At 43.8% G+C, this 22,441-nt stretch overlaps 1 protein-coding gene across 1 annotated transcript in view; it reads right to left on the reverse strand.

Annotated features, from left to right (window-relative positions):
• MAML3 (mastermind like transcriptional coactivator 3) overlaps positions 1-22,441 on the reverse strand; it is a 447,074-nt gene that overhangs the window by 20,826 nt on the left and 403,807 nt on the right. The window lies entirely within an intron of this gene.

Below are 22,441 nucleotides of genomic sequence, written 5' to 3' on the forward strand. Positions count from 1 at the left end.
TGATTAAATAAATTATGGTACATCCATACCATGAATACTAGGCAGCCAATAAAAATCATGCCTTTTCAGATTATCTAATCAAATAAAAAAAAAGCTTACAATATATACAGTGAAGAGAGGAAGAAAAAGCAGTTATTAGAACAGTAGCCACAGAACAATCATGTTAGGGGAGGGTTTTAAGTGATTTTTATTTTCATACTCTTTCAACTTTTCTATTATGAACGTATTACTTCAAATAAATATTAAGTCTCATGCTCTAAAAAACTAAAGTCTTTAAGTTGACAAAAAAAGAAAGAAAAGAAAAAGGGCCTATTTGCTTGGCTTCCAGGAGGCCACAGTTCTGATGTGGAGTGAGGATCCCTTAGTTCCTGAGCAGCTCGTGGCATCTTTGAAGGGGACGTGGCACCAGCCACATCCCTGGGCCTTCCTCCAGGAAGCACCTGACTGTGCCTGGGGAGAGGACTGAAGGCTTCCCAGAGGAAGCGATGTCTTGGAACGGCTCAGGTGACCAAGAGGGGAAGGGGCTCCAGGGTGGAGGAACAGAATGATCAAAGACTCGAGTACAGCATACCCTGAAATTCCATCTCTAAGGACTCGTCTCCTGGAACTATTCATAGCTTTGTGCAAAGATTTATCTTGAATAGCGTGAATGGTTTTGAGTAGCAAAAAAAGAAACCACCTAAACGGCCAACATTTAGAGGATTCATTAAACTATAATACAACCTCCCTGCCTCCCTGAAAAAAACCCAAAACCTCATTAAGATTATTTAGGTTCAACAGACCAGGAATGGAACGTAGCGAGTTTGAGAGGGGCTCAGGCTGTATCCGGGATCTGGACTATTTCCACCACTCACACTGTGGGGTGTGCCACAGACATCCTTAACGGGGTAGTTCTCCTGTCAAGACCTGGACATGGCATGAATGTGAACAAACTGGGTTTGGCTACAGATTCAGTAACTAGGCTAGCTTTCCGTTGCTTCAACAAAGAGCCCCCAAGTGCCAGAGTAGGCTCCGAGGGGACTGACATCTTCCAAGAATCCTCTGATGCACCTGGCCAAGCGTCCCTTTGGGCCTCACCCTGCTCTCTGGGTTTTTTTCTCCATTCTAGGCTCGAAACCACAGAGCAGGGTCAGAACCAGCCCAACCTTTAGAGTTTAAGAACTTGTGAGGTGAGTGAAAACCGCTGTTGACCTGTATAGGCAGTCTCCTCTACAGGGCTTAAGAAAACCCAGCCCAGGGGCTTGAGACCTGCCCCACAGAGGTGGATACCGCATCTGCCCGCATCCAAGTGACCACTGTCCCGACACGACTGCAAGTGGTTTGTCAGTGGCTCCAGGAACTAGGCTTTTTACCCATACGCCTGCTGCCTTTGTTTCCCCCTTGATTTAAACATCGAGAAGGGGAAGGAGTCTCAACTGTCTTCAGCCGAGCTGCTGGGAAATCTTTCCTCCCGAGCTACTGTTCCCCCATGCTGTACCTTTCTCTTTCATTGCCCCTTCCCCCCTCCCCTTTCTGATGAAGTCATCACAGCCAAGACTGCATAACTGCTGCAGAGACCTATCTTGTGTTATACTGGGAGTCAGGCCAATGTTTCCGTTTACAGCCAAGAGCACCACCATGCTGCCAAATGGCGCTCTCTGCTGCAGCCACTACAAGACAGGAAGAAGGGAAGGAAGGCTTGGAGCTGGAGGGCTTGCTGTGCAGAGAAGGTTTGGGCACATCCTCCATGCTCTCCATCAGCCTTGGGAGGGTGGCTCAGGGATGCTCCATCTGAATGCCTGGGAAGAGCCACTTCCACAAAGTGGTCCCCCTATTCCCCCTGGCCCCCAGGAGACGCTGCCAGAGGGAGGGTCCGTGTCAGCCTGCTCTGCTGGTTTTCTCACGGTTGAACCTGTCTGTGGGCAAACCAGGTGTGATCACAGCGAGGCTCTGGAGGAGGACAGCCCTCACCACAGCCCTGAGAGCAGAGCTAAGCCAGCCGTCGTGGTGGGGTTACAGGAGGCCACGAGAAAGGAGAAAAAAGAGGAGGAACATTTAGAAATCTGGGGTTGGTGCTTTACACACTTAGAGATTTGGGCTGAGAACCAGGTTCTTAGAGTAAGCAAGTCTAGGACAGGGGCTCACACTGGGTCAGGGAGGGCCAATGGGCAGGTAGCGATGGGGGGCCGCTGACCCCTAGGCCTTACGTCCACAATGGTCTTCCAGTTCAGATCATCAGATATATTCTTTCTTTTTTTTTTTTCTTTCGGCTGCTGCATGCAGCATGTGAGATCTTACTTCCCAGATCAGGGATCCAACCTGTGCCCCCTGCAGTGGAAGCATGGAGTCTTAACCACTGGACCACCAGGGAAGTGCCCAAGATCCTTAGATATATTCTTCACACAAGGTTTTACAGGGGGTCACTGAGAAACCCTGATATGATTGAAAGGTACCTCCTATTTTATGGCTTAAGTTGTGTCCTGTAACTAGATCACACTGCTCTAAGTCCATTATGAATTAATATTCTTCATTAAGTCCTGTGTTTATCTTGTGAATGATATAATTACACCAGACTGTGTTTTTTCTTAAATAAACTTTGCTTTCTTTTTTTAAAAAAAAAATCTTAAAAAAAAAAAAAAGATACAAAAGACCCCAAATAGCCAAAGCATCTTGAGGGAGAAAAACGGAGCTGGAGGAATCAGACTCCCTGACTTCAGATTATATTATAAAGCTACGGTAATCAAGACAACATGGTACTGGCACAAAAACAGAAATATAGATCAATGGAACAGGATAGAAAGCCCAGAGGTAAACCCACCCACCTATGGTCAACTAATCTATGACAAAGGAGGCAAGGATATACAATGGAGAAAAGACAGTCTCTTCAATAAGTGGTGCTGGGAAGACTGGACAGCTACATGTAAAAGAATGAAATTAGAACACTCCATAACACCATACACAACAATAAACTCAAAATGGATTCGAGACCTAAATGTAAGTCCGGACACTATAAGACTCTTAGAGGAAAACATAGGAAGAACACTCTTTGACATAAATCACAGTAAGATCTTTTTTGATCCACCTCCTAGAGTAATGGAAATAAAAACAAAAATAAACAAATGGGACCTAATGAAACTTAAAAGCTTTTGCAAAGCAAAGAAAACTACAAACAAGATGAAAAGACAACCCTCAGAATGGGATAAAATATTTGCAAATGAATCAACGGACAAAGGATTAATCTCCAAAATATATAAACAGCTCATGCAGCTCAATACTAAAAAAACAAACAACTCATTCCAAAAATGGGCAGAAGACCTAAATAGACATTTCCAAAGAAGACATACAGATGGCCAAGAGGCACATGAAAAGATGCTCAACATCACTAACTATTAGAGAAATGCAAATCAAAACTACAATGAGGTATCACCTCACACCAGTTAGAATGGGCATCATCAGAAAATCTACAAACAACAAATGCTGGAGAGGGTGTGGAGAAAAGGGAACCCTCTTGCACTGTTGGTGGGAATGTAAATTGATACAGCCACTATGGAGAACAGTATGGAGGTTCCTTAAAAAACTAAAAATAGAATTACCATATGACCCAGCAATCCCACTACTGGGCATATACTCAGAGAAAACCATAATTCAAAAGGACACATGCACCCCAATGTTCATTGCAGTACTATTTACAATAGCCAGGTCATGGAAGCAACCTTAATGCCCATTGACAGACGAATGGATAAAGAAGATGTGGTACATATATACAATGGAATATTACTCAGCCATAAAAAGGAACAAAATTCGGTCATTTGTAGAGACGTGGATGGATCTAGAGACTGTCATACAGAGTGAAGTAAGTCAGAAAGAGAACAACAAATACCGTATATTAACGCATAAACGTGGAACCTAGAAAAATGGTACAGATGGACCAGTTTGCAGGGCAGAAATTGAAACACAGATGTAGAGAACAAACGTATGGACACCAAGGGGGGAAAGTGGTGGTGGGATGAATTGGGAGATTGGGATTGACATGTATACACTGATGTGTATAAAATGGATGACTAATAAGAACCTGCTGTATAAAAAAATACATAAAATTCAAAATTCAAAAAAAAAAAAGAAAACATATGAGATGCCTCTGCTGCTTTAAAAAAAATAAAAAAACCTTATTGGTATTTCTTCCGTTTGTAAATACACCTGGTGACTCCAAAAAACAAACGTGGTCCAGGCCTTTTGTTAACTTTGAGAAGAGTTGGGCACAAACTGGGATAAAAATAGCCTTAGAAGGAGTATGGGCCTCCAAGGGACTTTCCTCCATCACAGTGAACAGAGCTACACACACACACACACACAGTAACCTAGATAAAGGAACCTGGAAGCAATCAGAAACCATCCTTTCCACAGATCTTAAACTTTTCACTCATTTTACCAAAACTTCTCTCAGGTAGCGTGATTCAACAGTGCTTGGCATATAGCAAGTGCTCATAAATGTTTGCAATCATTATCATCAATATTAATAATCATGAGGTATTAGAAACTTTAGGCAGTGCCTATAAGTTCAGCTCATACTTTCTTAATGGTCAGATCAGTTCCTCATCCTTCTGTAGAAAAAAAATCCCTGTTCACAAATGACCACCTTTCGCTTAGGATAAAAATTAAGTTGGTAACTAAATATGGAACTAGACCCTGGAATGAGGGTGAAGTTTATGTGAAACTTTCATTTTCGTGAGGAATAAATCCATTCGTGTTGGCAACAGCAATAGAGGCCTTCTAAGATGGGGGTTATGGGCCACCAATCTTTTGCCCCACACATCCCCTCTAAAAGCCTAAGTATTTTTTGCTTAAACATCTGGAAGGTATCACCAGTTTCCTATTCCTTTCTACCAGAAGCTAAAGCCTGGTCTGACCCCCTTACCATAATGTCATCACAAATGCCCAGCCCTCCCCACTTTTCCCCGAAGTTGCTTGTGTTGATTCTTCCTCTAGCTTAGCCCCTCTGCTTCCCAGATCCGGTCACCTTTACAACGTACACAGGATTCACCCAAACCTGCACAGCTCCTTTAAGAGCTTCCACAACTGCATCTTCTCTCCAAGTTGACTGCTCCTAGGAAGGTCAGGCTGATTGATGCTGGAGTAGGACTAGCAGATCTAACTTGCTGCTCAGGGTATTTATCAACCTGGGAAAGCTACCCCAGCCTTGAGGAGCCTATTTCTGCACTTTACCTTTTGACCATTTCTCTAATACACGCTTAGTTTCTTTTACGTTGGTCCAACTAATTTTCTTTACTTTCTCTTCTTTATCCTCCCCCTATCTTCATAGAGAATTTCTCAATCAGAAATGATGAAATCCTTCCAAGTCAACCAAACCATTTCTGGAAGCTGAGATGGAGTATAAATGGCTGGAAGCCTTTATACACAGGGGTGGGGATGACGAACCTCTGAATTCAACTTTAAGTCTGTCTCACGTCCCCATCATGTGACACACAGGAAAAGCCAGCGAGAGTAAGATTTCCTTCTTTATTTACCTTAGGTTCTCAGGGCTTAATTTTTACTGAAGTTTACTTTTTATGTAAGGCCCAGTGAACACTACCTCTTAATTCATATTTAGAAGCATGTAAAACAGGCTGACAAGGCCAATCTTTCATTCCTTTTTGGATATAGTCGTAGAGAATTTCCCAGCAAAGAAGGAAGCCACTGAGTCCCCATTAGCCAGTAAACATAAGCTCCTCAGGAGTGGATGTCCATGTACAGTCTTCCCTGTGTATCTTCAGGGGGTACCAGGACCCCCCTGTGGATACCCAAATCCACGGATGCTCAAGTCCCTTATATAAAATGGCGTATTTGCATATAACCTATGCACACCCTCCCGTATACTTTAAATCATCTCTAGATGACTTATAATACCTAATACAATGTAAATGCTATGAAAATAGTTGTAAATACAATGTAAGTACTATGTCAATAGTTGTCAGGCGCAGCAAATTCAGGTTTTGCTTTTTGGAACTTTCTGGAATTTTTTTTCTGAATATTTCTTATCTGTGTTTGGTTGAATCTGCAGATTCAGAATCCGTGGATTTGGAGGGCTGACTATACAGAATGCTGAAAGATATCTCACAACATGGAGAGGCCATCCCCTGCCACAGGGCCCAGCCACGTCACCACGGAAATACCTGGGGCTGTTGCCGGGTCCCCCTCGCTCTCAGCATGTCCCAGAGGCTCACTGGGGACAGAGCCCCAATATATCCCGTAGTCAGATGCACAGACACCCTGGGTAGGAAGCTAGAGAGGTCTGGAATACTCTGATTCACTTTCTGCTAAGGGACTCAGATACGGAAGGGTGATGAGGTTAGTAAGATATATTGCCAAGGCTGCTAAACTAACGGAAGTTCAGGGATCTGGTTCAAGAACGTGGAGCCTCATGCCCGTCACTGGACATCATGGCACAAGCCGGAGTGCCATTTTCAGTTCAATTTCCAGGTCTCAGAATTGATTAGTCCTAGAGAATCCTTGGCCACAGGTAAAACCAACAAACCAACCAACAAAACAAAAAAGCAAACAACTGACCTGTTTAATCAAATACCAAAAACCCATGGGCATGGGTTGTGTTTACAACTTCACTTTGATTTTATGTGCAGTAGAATACTACAGTTCCATGCCCAAAATGGAAACCCACCGAGAAAACAAGCATACACCACAAACCCTTCACCCGTAGTTGGAGCTCTAGAACATCATGCGTGGAATGTATAATTTGCCATTAAAGTTTTCTTTCAATTCAGATATAAGATCCCACTTTTTAAAAAGTTTTGAGGGGCTTCCCTGGTGGTGCAGTGGTTGAGAGTCTGCCTGCCAATGCAGGGGACACGGGTTCGTGCCCCGGTCCGGGAAGATCCCACATGCAACGGAGCAGCTGGGCCCGTGAGCCATGGCCGCTGAGCCTGTGCATCTGGAGCCTGTGCTCTGCAACGGGAGAGGCCACAACAGTGAGAGGCCTGCATACAGAAAAAAAAAAAAAAAAAAAAAGTTTTGATTGCTCCAGGAGTCCACAGGGCCCTCCAGCACCCTAGCACAATGGCAGGTGTTGTGGGTGGAATCTAAGAGAAGGGCAACCGTGGCCTCGGTTCTGGAGGGACACTGAAGTCCCAGAGGAGAGACAAAGTTCCCCTTCATTGAAAAGCTCAAGGACGACCCCAGCCTGTCAAGGGTTAGACTGTGGCATGTGCCCTGGTTCCACAGGATTCCCACAAAGCCCTCCTGGTCAGTCCTGGGGTGGTCAATTACACAGTGGAAAGGGGGTGGAAGGGGACACGGGACACAGGGGTTCTAGGGATTGTTTGACCCAGCGCACGTCACTGAATGGCTCTGAGCTTCATAATCTCCTTTATAAAATGAGGACACCTGCTCAGGTGAGCTCTCAGGGTCTATCTGCCCTAAAATTCTCTGGGAAGAGCTTTATGGATAAGGGGGGGACTTGACTGGGAGCCTCGATGTTAGTGTAGATTTGGATTTGAGGGAGCAGAGAAGGAGGGAGGAGTAGCCACGGGCAAGGAGGGAGGTGGCCGTACTCAAGCCCCAGCCGAGGTGTGTGCTGGGGCGTGAGGGAGAAGAGCCTCGAGGGGCAGGGTGGGTCTGACCATGGACAGGTCTGAGTGCGGCACAGACGTGTGCCCCAACCAACAGCCAGGTGCCACAGTAGGCTCTTAGAGGAACTAAAACGATAAAAGCAGGTAAGGCAGAGATGAGAATGGGGCTGGATCAGAAGGAAGAAAGTGGGGAGGGAGGGTTGGGAGAAATCCATCCAGGACCTGAAGGGGAGGTGGCCGAGAGAGACTTTGTTACTGACAGTGGGAACTGAAGAGTAAAGAGTCAAATTTAACTGCAAGGTCTATTTCGACAAGAATAAGAATTCACACGCTCTTTGCTGAATGCAGATGTCTGGGGTCACTCCCTGGTCCACTGGCTCCCACCTCCTCCCGTTCACTCCCAGACCTTTCTCTCACTTGGCCCTCATGTGGCTACTGGAAATCTGGCAGAGATAGAGATCCCTGCTTAAAATTTGAGCGGCTATATCAATTTACATTCCCACCAACAATGCATGAGGATTCCCTTTTCTCCACACCCTCTCCAGCATTTACTGTTTGTAGATTTTTTGATGATGGCCATTCTGACCGGTGTGAGGGAAATTGATAACAGCCACTATGGAGAACAGTATGGAGGTTCCTTAAAAAACTAAAAATAGAATGACCATACAACCCAGCAATCCCACTACTGGGCATATACCCAGAGAAACCATAATTCAAAAAGACACATGCACCCTGATGTTCACTGCAGCACTATTTACGATAGCCAGGACATGGAAGCAACCTAAATGCCCATCGACAGACGAATGGATAAAGAAGATGTGGTACATATATACAATGGAATATTACATAGCCCTAAAAAGGAACAAAATTGGGTCATTTGTAGAGACATGGATGGACCTAGAGACTGTCATACCGAGTGAAGTCAGAAAGAGAAAAACAAATATCATATATTAACACCTATATGTGGAATCTGAAAAAGTTGGTATGGACGATCTTATTTACAAAGCAGAAATAGAGAAACAGACATAAGAGAACAAACATATGGATACCAAGGGGGAAAGTGGGAGGTGGGATGAATTGGGAGATTGGGATTGACATATATACACTATTGATACTATGTATAAAATAGATAACTAATGAGAGCCTACTGTATAGCACAGGGAACTCTAGTCAGTGCTCCGTGGTGACCTAAATGGGAAGGAAATCCAAAAAAGAGGGGATATATGTATACCTATAGCTGATTCACTTTGCTGTACAGTATACACTAACACAACATTGTAAAGCAACTACACTCCAATAAAAATTTTTAAAAAGTATACAGGAGGATGTGTGTAGGTTATATGCAAAAACAAACAAACAAACAAAACCGATGCAGCTTAATAGTAAAGAAACAAACAAGCCAATCCAAAAATGGGCAGAAGACCTAAATAGACATTTCTCCAAAGAAGACATACAGATGGCCAAGAGGCACATGAAAAGATGCTCAACATCACTAACTATTAGAGAAATGCAAATCAAAACTACAATGAGGTATCACCTCACACCAGTTAGAATGGGCGTCATCAGAAAATCTACAAACAACAAATGCTGGAGAGGGTGTGGAGAAAAGGGAACCCTCTTGCACTGTTGGTGGGAATGTAAATTGACACAGCCACTATGGAGAACAGTATGGAGGTTCCTTAAGAAACTAAAAATAGAATTACCATATGACCCAGCAATCCCACTACTGGGCATATACTCAGAGAAAACCATAATTCAAAAAGACATATGCACCCCAATGTTCATTGCAACACTATTTACAATAGCCAGGTCATGGAGGCAACCTAAACGCCCACTGACAGACGAATGGATAAAGAAGATGTGGTACATATATACAATGGAATATTACTCAGCCATAAAAAGGAACGAAATTGGGTCATTTGTAGAGACGTGGATGTATCTCGAGATTGTCATACAGAGTGAAGTAAGTCAGAAAGAGAAAAACAAATATCATATATTAACGCATATACGTGGAACCTAGAAAAATGGTACAGATGAACCGGTTTGCAGGGCAGAAATTGAAACACAGATGTAGAGAATAAACGTATGGACACCAAGGGGGGAAAGTGGTGGTGGGATGAATTGGGAGATTGGGATTGACATGTATATACTGATGTGTATAAAATGGATGACTAATAAGAACCCTGCTGTATAAAAAAATAATAATCTATTAAAAAAAACTGAATGTAAATCATTCCACAAGGAACATTCATTTCCTTGTTCTCCCGACTTTTTAAAAACTGACTTTATTTACATCTGAATTCAGTACAGGGTATTTTAAACATAGCACCTGGCTTTTAACCGGGAGTAGGATGGTAGGTGTATACCTTGAATATTTTCAAAGCCCTGACAATATATCCTGGGGATGAAAATGCCAAACAATAACAGGAAATATGCCCAAAACTACTTGGAGAAGAAGAAACCTTTTCATTTTTGTGCTTCCTTACCTGGTTCCCCCAACTTTCTATTTCCTGCTAAGTGTTTCACTTAACTTTTTAAAGAAGGCCTGATGAAGAATAATGAAAGTTAGAATAATAATGAAATAATAATAATGAAACCCGATTTTATTAACCCAATTAAAGGGTTTTAAGGACAAGCAGAATTTGTAACAAATATGATAACTAAGTATTTCCACCAAGGCCGTTAGTGGGTTTATGCTCTTTAATGGATTTTTTATTTTTATTTATTTTTTATTTTTTTGGCTGTGCCACACAGCTTGAGGGATATTAGTTCCCCAGTCAGGGATCGAACCCAGGCCCCGGCAGTGAAAGCGCTGACTCCTAACCACTGGACCGCCAGAGAAGTCCCTCTAACGGATTTTTTTAAAAGTCAGCAAATCACTCTGAGCCTTCATGCTAACCCTTGTTTGCAACAGAAGGGGTGTGATATATTTTCATAAGATAGTTAATGTTGCATTTATTCCACTGATCTTTTAAATCTCAACTGGAGATGGGAGTAAAAATAATTTCTAATAAAATAGTTAATCTCTAAGAAACCAGTCAGGCCATTGCAAATTTATGATTGAAGAATACGTTGGTGGCTCCAGGTAAAAACATGCTTTATTATCAGCAACTTGGAGACTAGGTGTCTCCTCTGAACAAATGAAAAATCTCCTTGAAAGTCTTCCTACCCGGTATTGAGAGAACGTTGAGAAGCAGGTGCTCTGGTCTACAGCGCTCTGAAATCTCCACGGGGCTCTGGAAAACGGACTGCTTCTACCTATTTGTTCTGTCTTCTAATCTGAGGGAGGGGCCGCAAATCTCTCCATCTGCCTCTCTTGCTCGCTCTCGCTGGGCCCCTCGTTGCCATGGTCTTTCCCACAGTGTCTGAAGGAACAAGATTCCTCTGACGCCTGACACTGGACCTCTGCGAGCAGCCAATTTGTTTTTCTTTCGCCTGCCCCTCCCGCTGCCCTCTCCCTTTCTATTATAGCAGATTCTTTCTGTGCATCCACCAAAAGTAATGTGTCAAACTATGATTATGTTTTCTTTCATTAAACAACTAGAAGAGAGACAGATTGCTTTCCTTCCTTTGACCAAGTAAAGGTAATAAAAGGCCCAGGGAAAGCAGAGGTGGGAGGGGCTTGCTGCGGTCTGCGGTCCTGGGCTAGGCCAGCTCTTGTCGGGGGTTCATCTGAAGGAATTCTGGGCCACCCGTTCCCAATTTTACTCAGTGGCCAAAGGCCAGCTGCAGCAGGCTCTCACGGTGTCTGCATCCTGAACAGCTGAGTCTGTGCAGCCTGCAGCCCTTTTGGCTTGTGCACCGGGGAGAAGCAAAAGGGGTGAAAATAGAGGGAGGCCCTGCCCTCCAGATGTGCAGGGAAATCAGTACTTAAATATCATTTCTGTAGGATGGGTTGCTTTTGAAGGGAGTTAGTAGGTGGGGGAAAAAAAAATCCATTGAAACCCTTAACACTTACTACCAAATCCATAGTATCTACACTGCTGAGAAAGGAAATATAACTTGGGAATTTGTGTGTTGAGGAGAAGGGTAGAGAGCTTAGGGAAATTTTCTCTCCTTTTAGAAAGGGATTTTTCCTTCAAGTGTCTTTATCCCTTCAGAGTTAGAGAATGAATTTGTAGGGGAAGAACTTTAAAAATTCTGGTAGGCTAGTTATTCCCTGCAGACATGATTCTACCATGATACCTGTTAGGGGCATCATGAATGCACGTGTAGGGCTTGGAGGGCCTCTGACGACGACTCACAGTAACACCGGCCTGTGGTGCCTCAGCTTCCCTCCACTCATGGGCTCTCTGTAAGAGTGCCTCCAGCCCTTTAAATTGTCAGGGGGGCTCACTGAGAAGGGAGTCCTTGAGAATCGAGACTCAGATCACTTGGGCCACTTCCTAGGTTGGGGTTTCTGGTGCTGGTCACCACGAGTCTCTCTGTCGATTACTTGATCACTTTCCTTTTAGGGGCTCCGGAGAAACAGGACCACCCCTCAAATCAGAGCCACTAAAGCCTTCAATACCAGGAGGAGGGGCTAGAAGCCGAGAGGAATGGAAGTCAGGTCAAAAACCACCGGAGAAAAGGATATCTGGGACTGAACTGCAAAAACAGACAAAATGCATCAATGCAAATGATTGCAATTGAGGGAGCAAGATGCAATCGGAGAAGAAATCAGGCTGAGAAAAGTCCAAGAACAGACCCTGGCTGGCAGACAACTCCATCCCCATCCCCAAAATCAGGACGAGATTTGGTTTGGAGAAATTCTTATCCAAAGCTGTGCTTTCTGGTGCCTATATCTTTGCAGGTTAAAGCCTGAAAGCACTATTGGGGTGACATTTCTTATTTTTCTTTTACTCCCAATGCAAGCAGCTTTGGAGAGCCAAGCAATTTCGAGTGAATGCTTCTGAGGTCTTAGACAGTGGAAGGGCAGGGGAAAAATCAGGAAGGTCTTAGCCGGACCAGATATTTTGTCGACAGCCGTTTTCAAGGCCTGCAAGCTCACCCCAGCTTTGTGTTGCTGGCCTCAGAAGACAGCTTGTCTTGGGGGCCTCCCTTTGTGTGAGCGCCATTCAGAAGATCGTGTGTCACTGGCCAGCAGAGTATGGGCATGATTTGTGTCTGCTTAAGCCCTTGAAGCCCCAGAGGGTACCTCCTCCTTCCCATCTGGGCCCTCCAAACTGTCATCAAAAAACCCCAACAGTTCTAAACAGAGCTCAAATGGAACAAATAATTTCTTCTTCAGGAAAGATTAGGAATTTCTTCATATTGGGGAAAAACAAAGAATGGTTTATAAATGTACACGTACTATATTTACAATGATATGATACACCCTGATTATTATTAAGTGAAAGCAAAGTTCATATTTGACCTGACACTTCTTTTTGGGTATCTTTGCCTTAATACCAATTTTTAAAATATGGAACATATATTCATGCTAGAATACTAAAAAAGGTTTCCACTAAGACAAATGGCTACTCAAGCACCATGGGGCCAGGGTATAGCTTTGGTGGCTTTAACATAGATATTTGCATGTATTCCCTTCCTAATCTGTTTTCTCACAGTGAAAATCTGATTTTTTTTTTTAAGGCAAAAGCCCAGCCGCAGGAGCAGCTCGTAAACCTCACCACAGACATAGTACTTGGGGCAACAGGAGCTGTTTCTTTTGGCTTCTGAGCTCTGGTAACTGTCAAGGGTGGGGGTCACCGATCAGAGAAATCTGGAAAGACACGAGTCTGTCAGAACACGTGAAAGCACTTGACACGGAAGCCACGTTCGTGTTGCACAATTTGCATGAACACTTCTGGACAAATTCTGTTTTCACATGCAATTCACAGACCCGCAGCGGCAGGGCTAATTGGTGAGGTTGCCACTCAAGTGTGGTACTGAACAGGGGCTCTCACTACACGGATGAATAATACAGAGTTTTGAGCAACTCGGTAATTATTTTACAGTTATTTTGCATCACCAGCATTCCATTACCTCTTTGTCCCATTCCCCCCACCAGAGTGGAGTTGAATAAGAGAATCCACCCCCCTCCCCCCAAAAAAGTGAGACTCATGTTATTTGAAATCAGCTTAAGAATAGGAAAAGACATGGCACGGAACAGCTATCATTTCATTAATATGGATGGATTATTCATGTCACTAGAGTGACAGTGAATCTGATTTTACCCTGAAGTGCCAATAGGATGCCAAACACAGCCGTGAAAAAAAAACACAAGAAACTCTGGATGGTAGCATGCTTTGGAATTCATCTGCGAGAATTCCAGTCCTCCAAGATAAGGTAGCTCCTGGCCCACATGATATTTCAGTGCTAAGTGGGAAGGAAGGGAGGGTTAAGCTTCCCTGGGTGCACCCCCTGCCCCCCCCCCAATACGAGAAAGAGAAGGGGAGGTAACAATTCCCCAGCCCCTTCCTAGGTGGCATTAGAAGCTTGAGAAACTTAACCCCAGGCAGGCCCTCTCCTGTGGTTTACTCTCCACCTCCAATAAAATCAATGGATTCGGAGGGAAGGAGAGGCCGTCCTGCTGGAGGGTCACTAGTGCTCCTTCTGCAGACCATCCAGCATTTGCTGCCTCTGCACTAAATGCAAACCAGGCTGCCTGTAGAAGTGGTCTTTGGTGCAGTTTGGGGCTTTCTTCCCCTTTGTTCCTCGGAGATATTAAGCCCTCTATTCTCTCTGACTCTGAGTTACTGATGGGGCTGTGTCTAAACCGTGTTGCGTCACTGGTGAAATCTGACACACTGGCTTCCCCCTCCTCCATTGTTCACTCTGTCTGACCTCAGTGCTGAGCCTACACTGGTGCAGCTGAGAAAAACAGACATTTAAGGAGGCAGTTAGGCTCTCTTTAGGCTCAATTCGCTTCTTTTTCTTTTTCACCTAAAAATGCTCTAAGACTACTGTAGTTCGTTTGTTTGTTTTTTAACAGTGCACTGAATGAATAAACTTTTTTAAAAAGTTTATTTATTTTATTTATTTATTTTTGGTTGCGTTGGGTCTTCGTTGCTGCACGCGGGCTTTCTCTAGTTGCGGCTAGCGGAGCTACTCTTGGTTGCGGTGCACAGGCTTCTCATCGCGGTGGCTTCTCTTGTTGCGGAGCACGGGCTCTAGGCGCGCGGGCTCAGTAGTTGTGGCTCATGGGCTCTAGAGCACAGGCTCAGTAGTTGTGGCGCACGGGCTTAGCTGCTCCGTGGCATGTGGGAATCTTCCCGGACCAGGGCTTGAACCCATGTCCCTTGCATTGGCAGGTGGATTCTTAACCACTGTGCCACCAGGGAAGCCCTGCTGTAGTTTGAATTTCAAAAGTGATACATTTTCACCCTAGCATTTCCCATCAGCCAATCTCATCACTACCACCACTACCCTCTATCTTTTTTTTTTTTTTCCAATGGAGGTGAGAGGAGGTTGGGGAGAAGGGTTTTTGTTTTGCTCTCACATTTCTGATTTCAGCCTTAGTTGAAAATGATTATCCTTCTGTGGGCAGTAGGAGCAGAAGTGTTGCCTCCTGGTTGGGACAGCTAGCGAGCTGTCTCCTGTGATCCCGTCATTCCTTTTGCCATGTTAAAGACTTTCAGACCTGAAAATCAGCCCAAGTTTCAGGCTCTAAGTCTGGATCTGGCATGCAGTGTAGGCAAAGGACGAGTCCTAAGTGGAGGTAGGGTGGGTAGTTACCTGTAGGTATGATTGGCCAGATAACAAAATGCCTCTTAAAAATCTCTCTTCCAGGTCTCAATCTCAGTGTAACATTTTCACCTATGTGTTTAGGTTTTCTAGAAGATTGCTATGATACTTAACATATTACTGAGAGTGATATATATATAACTCACACAGCCCCTAACCCTAGAGAGTTAGGTTCTAAGGAGTGACACACAGGACTGGTAGGTTCAATGAACCCCGGGGAGCCAGGGGACAGGACCTTGTGCCTGGCAGGAGGGAAGGAAAGGACACTGAAATAAACCCAGCCCAGTTAGCCGTTTTGCCCACAGCAAGTCACAGAGTTACAATGACATCTGTGACCTCTAATCCACAAAGGATCCATTCTTACTTTTTGTAGTGTCTACATGCAAGGTTATAGCCCCTTTGTTAAAGAAAGGTACACATTCAAGCAGAGACTTCCATGGAGCCCGCAGGAGAAAGGAGGCCTGTACTGCATTTATTACTACTGTGCTCTGGGTCCAGCAGTAGAAATCTGAGGCTCACAATAATTAGCCTGACTCTAAAACACAGACTTGTCTTCTCCCTTGCGCATGACTCAGAGATTCAAATTCTAACTTTCCTTGCAGGTAGGGATTGCAGCGATTTCTACAAAATGGCTATCTTTAGGTTCTCCCTAATACGTCGTATTTCATCAACTCTAAGACTCATAAACTTTAAGGTACACGTTATGTACTGCTAGAAAGAAAGAAAAAAAGGTACGTATGAAACTATGGCAGGTCACCAAGTGTAAGGTGCATCCTGATTTCAGAGATGTAAAACTGTGTATCTCAGGCTCAAGGGGAGATGGTATTTAGGCCCATTGGTTACGTGGGCCCAGACTTGGGCCGAGGCTCCTGTACAACCAGTAGAACCAGAGCAGTGGTCACTCCTCCACCCACAAGTGGCGTCCACCCTGGACTTAGCCATGCTCTCTCTGTGCTCACGGCCCCATCTCTGAAAAAGGGTGAATGACGACACCCACCCCCACCCTGTTCTGTGGGAACGAAAGGGGAAAGTGGCCGTGGGTCACCGGAGCTTCGGCGGCCAGTGTTTCCCTCTCACGGCTTCATTCAGAGCAAGACTTGGAACAAACACCTTCTGTATTTTTCTAAATGATAGTTAAAAAAAAAAATCTTTACCACAATGCATTGCACATATTTCTTCCAAGAGAGCATGTGTATAGACAAGAAGTAGCATGGCCAGTCAAATAAACCCAGGGCTAGCACCGAAATCATTTTAGTTCGATTCTAGAAGAAAAACGCTAGGGGAAGGTAATAATTTTAAAGGAAAAAAATGAGCCCCTACATTTATAACCACAGTTCTTCATCCTGCTAACGCTTATGGTCATCAGTGGCTTCCTTGTGGTGACAGCGGGATGAGCTAAAAGGAAGAAAGAAAATGGAACAGCAAAGTTTTTGCAGGCTGGAGTGATTTTTTTTTTTTTTTTTTTGGACCTATCTGCTAGGTCAAGATAATAGGATACAAGACAAACCTGAGGAATTTATTCTTCCTGTCTTCAAAAAGACTTACTGCAGTCTTGCATCTTATTCAGGAAAGGGCTCAACTAGTAAAAAACAGATTTATAGAAGGACTGGGTGCCACACGACTCAATGTCTATTTTCCTTCCTTCCTTCCCTCGTTTCCTCCTCCCTTCATTTGTTAATTGTGGTAATACTCCTTCATTTATCATTTCCATCATTTAAAAATGTACAATGCAGGGCTTCCCTGGTGGCGCAGTGGTTGAGAGTCCGCCTGCCGATGCAGGGGACACGGGTTCGTGCCCCGGTCCGGGAGGATCCCACATGCCGCGGAGCGGCTGGGCCCGTGAGCCATGGCTGCTGAGCCTGCGCATCCGGAGCCTGTGCTCCACAACGGGAGAGGCCACAACAGTGAGAGGCCCGCGTACCGCAAAAAAAATAAAAATAGAAATGTACAATGCAGTGGCTTTAAGTACAGTCACAACACTTGTAACCATCACACTATTTCCAGAAGTTTTTCATCATCCCAAGGAGAATCTGTGTACCCATTAAACAGCCTTCTTTTCTTTGTTCTTCTTTGTTTATTTTTGCTACGATCATTTTCACTGCTATTATGGGTATTGATAGAAATTTGGAAAGGAATGTGACAAAGGCAAAATGGGAAAAGTCCTGATCAAAAAGTTAAAGATGAGTTTTAGAAGCTGGTAAGAGAACTGTTATAAACAGGCCTTTATAACCCAGGGTCTAAAACTTACTGTGAAAATAAATGTCGATTTTACAAAATGACTAAAGGGGAAAAATCTGTATTGGGGCAACTGCAGGCCTTTTATGCTACTGACCTACACACTTCCCTGAGGCTGAGGTCAGAATCAGTATGTTTGCATGGCTCCTCAATCCGGACAGATACTAAACCATCAAATCCTAGCCCTGTTCACTTCTGTCTGTCCATCGTCCATCTCTCCTTCGTTTCACGTGTCCAGCTTTAGTGAGCAGGTGTGATACATGTACCAGACCCAGTGCTAGGCACTGTGGCTACAGAGACACACAGGCACTGGCCCACCCCCAAGTAACTCCTACATCAGACGGGAGATCAATATGGAAACAAAGAATTATGTAACGAGCAAAACACAGATGAGGGAATGAATAATTCTGTCCTTGGACTGGGGTGCGGGCAGGAGGTGGGACTGAAAATCCTCGTCACCCAAGGCAAACTTAATATACCTCCTGTGTGATTGTACAGTAATATTTGATACTGTTACACAGTTATAAATATGGATGTATAGACTATGTATAATATGTTCAACTATAACGTTAGTTGAAAAGCGGACTATAAAATAGCATATGCCCAATGACTGCTACTGTGTTAAAACTTAAACAAGTGTATAATGTGAAAAATATAAATATGTCGTGTTAGGTTGATGTATTTTGGGTGTTTTTTTTAAATTTAGAAATGTAAACATGGTCTTATGTTAATGTAACATTCATTCCCTTAAAATTGTTTTTCTTTTTGATTATAAATTTATCCACCATAGAAAAATTGGACAACCCAGAAAAATATAAAACAAGAAAGCAAAAGCATTGGTAATCTTTATCAAAAAATGATAATCACTTGGTAATTTTCCTTCCAAAGTATTCAGTCAAATAACATAAGGATCATATTATTTCATTGCATGGCTGTGTTATCATTTATTTAACCAACTGTCTACTGTTGGACATTTAAATCATTTTCAATTTTTCACCATTTTAATTCATGCTGAAATGAACACTCTTGTCCATAAACATTTGTGCATATCTCTGATTATTTCCTTGGGATAGCTTCCTAGAAGTACAAGTTCTGTGTCAAAGGGCATGAATATTTTTAAGGCTCCTGTTTTGGAACATATTCCCAAATTGCTTTCTGGAAAGATTTCAACTATTTACACTCACATCAGGAATATGCAAAGGGTCTCTGTATTACATGTTGCATTCAATTTTTTAAAATGACCAATTGCTCCAGTGCAATTATGATTCTACGTGTTTCCTTCCTAAGGAATACAATGGAAGATGCTGCAAATAAGATTAATTTATAGCATGTTGTCATCTCAGCTTTTCCCTCAGTTTCTTGTCCTCTACCCAAAGCCTGGGGAGTAGGCCTGGTCAGGCTTTGCTTTCCTTAATCAGCATGCTGACAGCAGATGCCTTCTGCACAGCCTCTTCAGGGTGGTAAATGCCTGGGTGCCACAAACACTATTCCTGGGGGCTGTCACCTGAGATTCTTCAGCTGTCTGCTCGCAGCCAAGGCCCCCGTGTATCAGAGTGAAAAGGCACGTCTTTATTCCTGGAGTTGGCTCGGCCAGCTGGCCAGCACCAATTCTTATGAATGACAGCTGTTTGCTGTTCCATATTTCAACAGCCCTAAGCCAGGAGAACACCTGTAGGCTCTGAGAATGAAAAGCGCCTGGAACGACACTGGAGAAAGGCTGCTTTTGTTATCTGGCTTGGACATCACACTACTTTAGCATCTTGGATCAAAGATAACTATGCCAATAATGAGGGCAACCAATCAAGTTAGAATCTATTGCTCTGTTACAACTGCAGTTGATTTGATTCAGGGTTTCAAATAACTTTTTTGGTTCCCCATATGTGGTTCACTACAATAATGAAAAAAAGAGAGAGAGAAAGGTTTTGTCTGTCAGTATTAGATAAACATCGATGCACGTAACAAAGAGACACTGGGTACTTCTGATGACACTATTAGAGGCTAGGAAGTTCTCCCGAAATTTCTGGTTGTCTGAAGTTCAGGCAGCGCATCAGGATATGACAATAATTAAAATAGAAAAAAAAAAACACCCCAAAACTCTTAACTCTGTAATTTCCAAGTCAATGTATTTAATGGACCTTGTGGGGTCCAAAGCTGGTTGAGAACAGTTTTTGCAAGTTTGAAATTAAATTTCTATTTCTTTAGAACTTATGTTGGGATACTCTTGGTGGTCTGAGAATAGATATGTGTGAGAATGGGAAATGGAAAGTTAACTTAAAAGTTATTTGTTCATCTACATAATTCATCAGAAAAGCTGCACATAAAAGACGAAAAAAAAGCAGCTTTCTGTAGACTATTGAAGCATGTGGGTTGTCTGCGGAAGAATGTTCTTTGAACATTCTAATCCCAATTTATTAGCTGTTTTAGTATGTTTTAAGAGTAACACTCCCCCATCGTGAAAAAGTTGATGATTTTGAAAAATATGATGTGTGTTGATAAAGGGTTATTCACTTTAAAGTCTACCATGGTGTTGAATGAAATGGATCTCTAATTTTGAGAAGATTTTTATTATGCCCCTCAATACAAACTAAAGTCAGAAGTATGTGGGTCTATGTAACAGAATCACATTTGGCTGAAAGATGGCCTTAAAGTCACCCCTCGACATTCTCACAGAGTAGCCCACAAACTATACCTGGTAGTAAAGTACTCCAAGCCTAGATCTCAAATAGACCCAGACGTACCAGCTAAATTTGACCTCAAAGGGAAGCTGCCTTGGAGAAGGTGGGGTGCAAATGCAAGCTACTGGTAATAAAATATTCCTGGAGATGACTTGGATGCGTCTAAGCAGTTAGGCTGTGCTAAGCCGGTTTAGGTTCCTGCCCGCATGGACCAGCTCTTTGCTCACTGTACACCCCTTCCCCACCTGCAACTTTTCGTCTGGACTCTGTCAGCGTCTGCAGCTTGGCACCCGTGAAACAGCTGTGACTAGGAATATGAGCACACAATATTCTTGAGAACCAAAGTAATTCTGAGAACCAGGTAACTCAGAACCAAACAATTCCCTCAGGAAACATCCAGGTTTTTGCAAAGCCCAAATCCCCTGCCCTTTTCCCCAAGGTTTTTTTTTTTCTGGGGCAGGCTTTCTAGCTTTGCAGGACCTGATATGAATGCGTGACTAAGTCTCCTGCCAGTACGGCTCTACCATCAGCAGCTTGGAAGCAAATTCTCACGGCAAAGAGATACTCACAGTGGGACCAGAATGAAATCAGCTACCCCATGTCCCCCTGCCCCTTGCACTCTAGCCTTAGACTCATGGCCCTGAGGATGGTGCTGCCATCTTGCTAGCCTGATGGCTGGGCCAGGGGGTCATGCTAGACTCTTCCTTTCCCCTCTCATTCTCCAGGTCTACTCCATTAAAGAATCTGGTAGCTTCTATCTCCTTTCTATCATCCCACCTGGTATTTCATTGGTCCAGGTCATCAGCACTTCCCTTGGGTCACTCTGTTAGTCTCCTCATTGGTTTTCCATTTTTCTCTCTTGTTGCCCTCCAGCATACGCTCCAGCCACCCAGCCACGAGGCTAACCTCTCTGATGATGCTTGTACTACTCTTCATCCCGCCCCCCGCCCTTAACTGCATGCAGGGTAAAAATCATATTCTTCAGCAGGGTGTGCTTCGCGACCTAGCTCTCCAGCCCCATCTGTTGACTGCCCCCATCCTACCCCCCCAATGCCAACTCTGGCCTTACCAAACTACTTTTATTTCTGAATGTGTCTTGCGCTCCCCTGTTTCCTCTGCGCCAACCCCCCCTTCATTCTTCACCTGGCTAACTCCTTCTCCTCATCCTTGAACGCTAAATTCTAATATCACACGCGAGAAGCATTCCCTGTCATCAGCTCGGCTGGTTGCTTCCTCTCTGAGCAACCAAAGCACCCTGTGCTTTTTCTCCGTTGGCCTCCTCACTGCCTGGATTAGGATCATGCACTTACCTGTGCATCTCCCCTGTTAGGCTACGAGTCCCTTGCCAGCCTTCATCTTTGTACTCACCTGCCTCTTGCACGTGAGTACCCGTCACACGGTAGGGACTCAATGAGTGAGTGAATGAATGAATGACAGAAAACAGGTCTGTGATTAGCTCCTTCATATAACCTTCTAAATTCACTCTCGACCCCTCCTCAGGTCAACTCAGGATAATAACCTTTTTTTTTTTCGTCTTGGGAGAGCGCCGTCTGCTCCTATCTAAACTACAGCTCTCAGCGTCTACAGAAGAGAAGGTGTTTTCCGACCTGGCAGATGCCTGTGTACACATTACTGTATAAAAGAAAAGAACTGAGGAGGCACTGTAGGACCTAAATACATCTTCTAAGGTTTTTATGGACAATATTTTAAGACGTGGCTACTACAGCTGATGGTTACCTATGTGTGTGTGTGCAGAAGTGGCCAGAAAGACTGATGTGCTCCCAACTGTTCATTTGTTACCAGACACGTAATTTGATCTGTGTCTGAAACCTCTGCTTGTGTGACCTGCTGTTGCCTTTTGAGGTTAAGTTCTTGACATAATGGTCACTTCCATTTTCCTTTCTCCTCTCCTGCCATGTATGATTGCAGGATTAGGCTGGGGTGTTATCAAACCCTTCTTCTGGTCCTTTCTTGTTTTCCTCCTTTATCTTCCATCAGCAACTTTCCCAGGACAGGCTTTTCCACATTCCTACCTATGCCATCTGATGACTAGCTTGTCTCTTCCCCAAGCTCCTCTAGACAACTCATGTTTCCTCGAGGCTTTCCCTAGACCATACTGAATTTTCATGAAGATTGCCAGCCACTGACAAGTATATCAACTGATACCCCTGTTTCCAAAATATCAATCACACATTCAAAGAATCACTGAGCTGGAAGGGACCTCTAGGCAGCGTTGCACCTGAACTTCTCTTGATGAGAATCTATAAGACATTTTGTTAGATGTTTGTCCATCCATCCATCTGT

Source organism: Mesoplodon densirostris, chromosome 1, assembly GCF_025265405.1.
Source record: "Mesoplodon densirostris isolate mMesDen1 chromosome 1, mMesDen1 primary haplotype, whole genome shotgun sequence".
In the NCBI taxonomy this organism is placed as follows: Eukaryota; Metazoa; Chordata; class Mammalia; order Artiodactyla; family Ziphiidae; genus Mesoplodon; species Mesoplodon densirostris.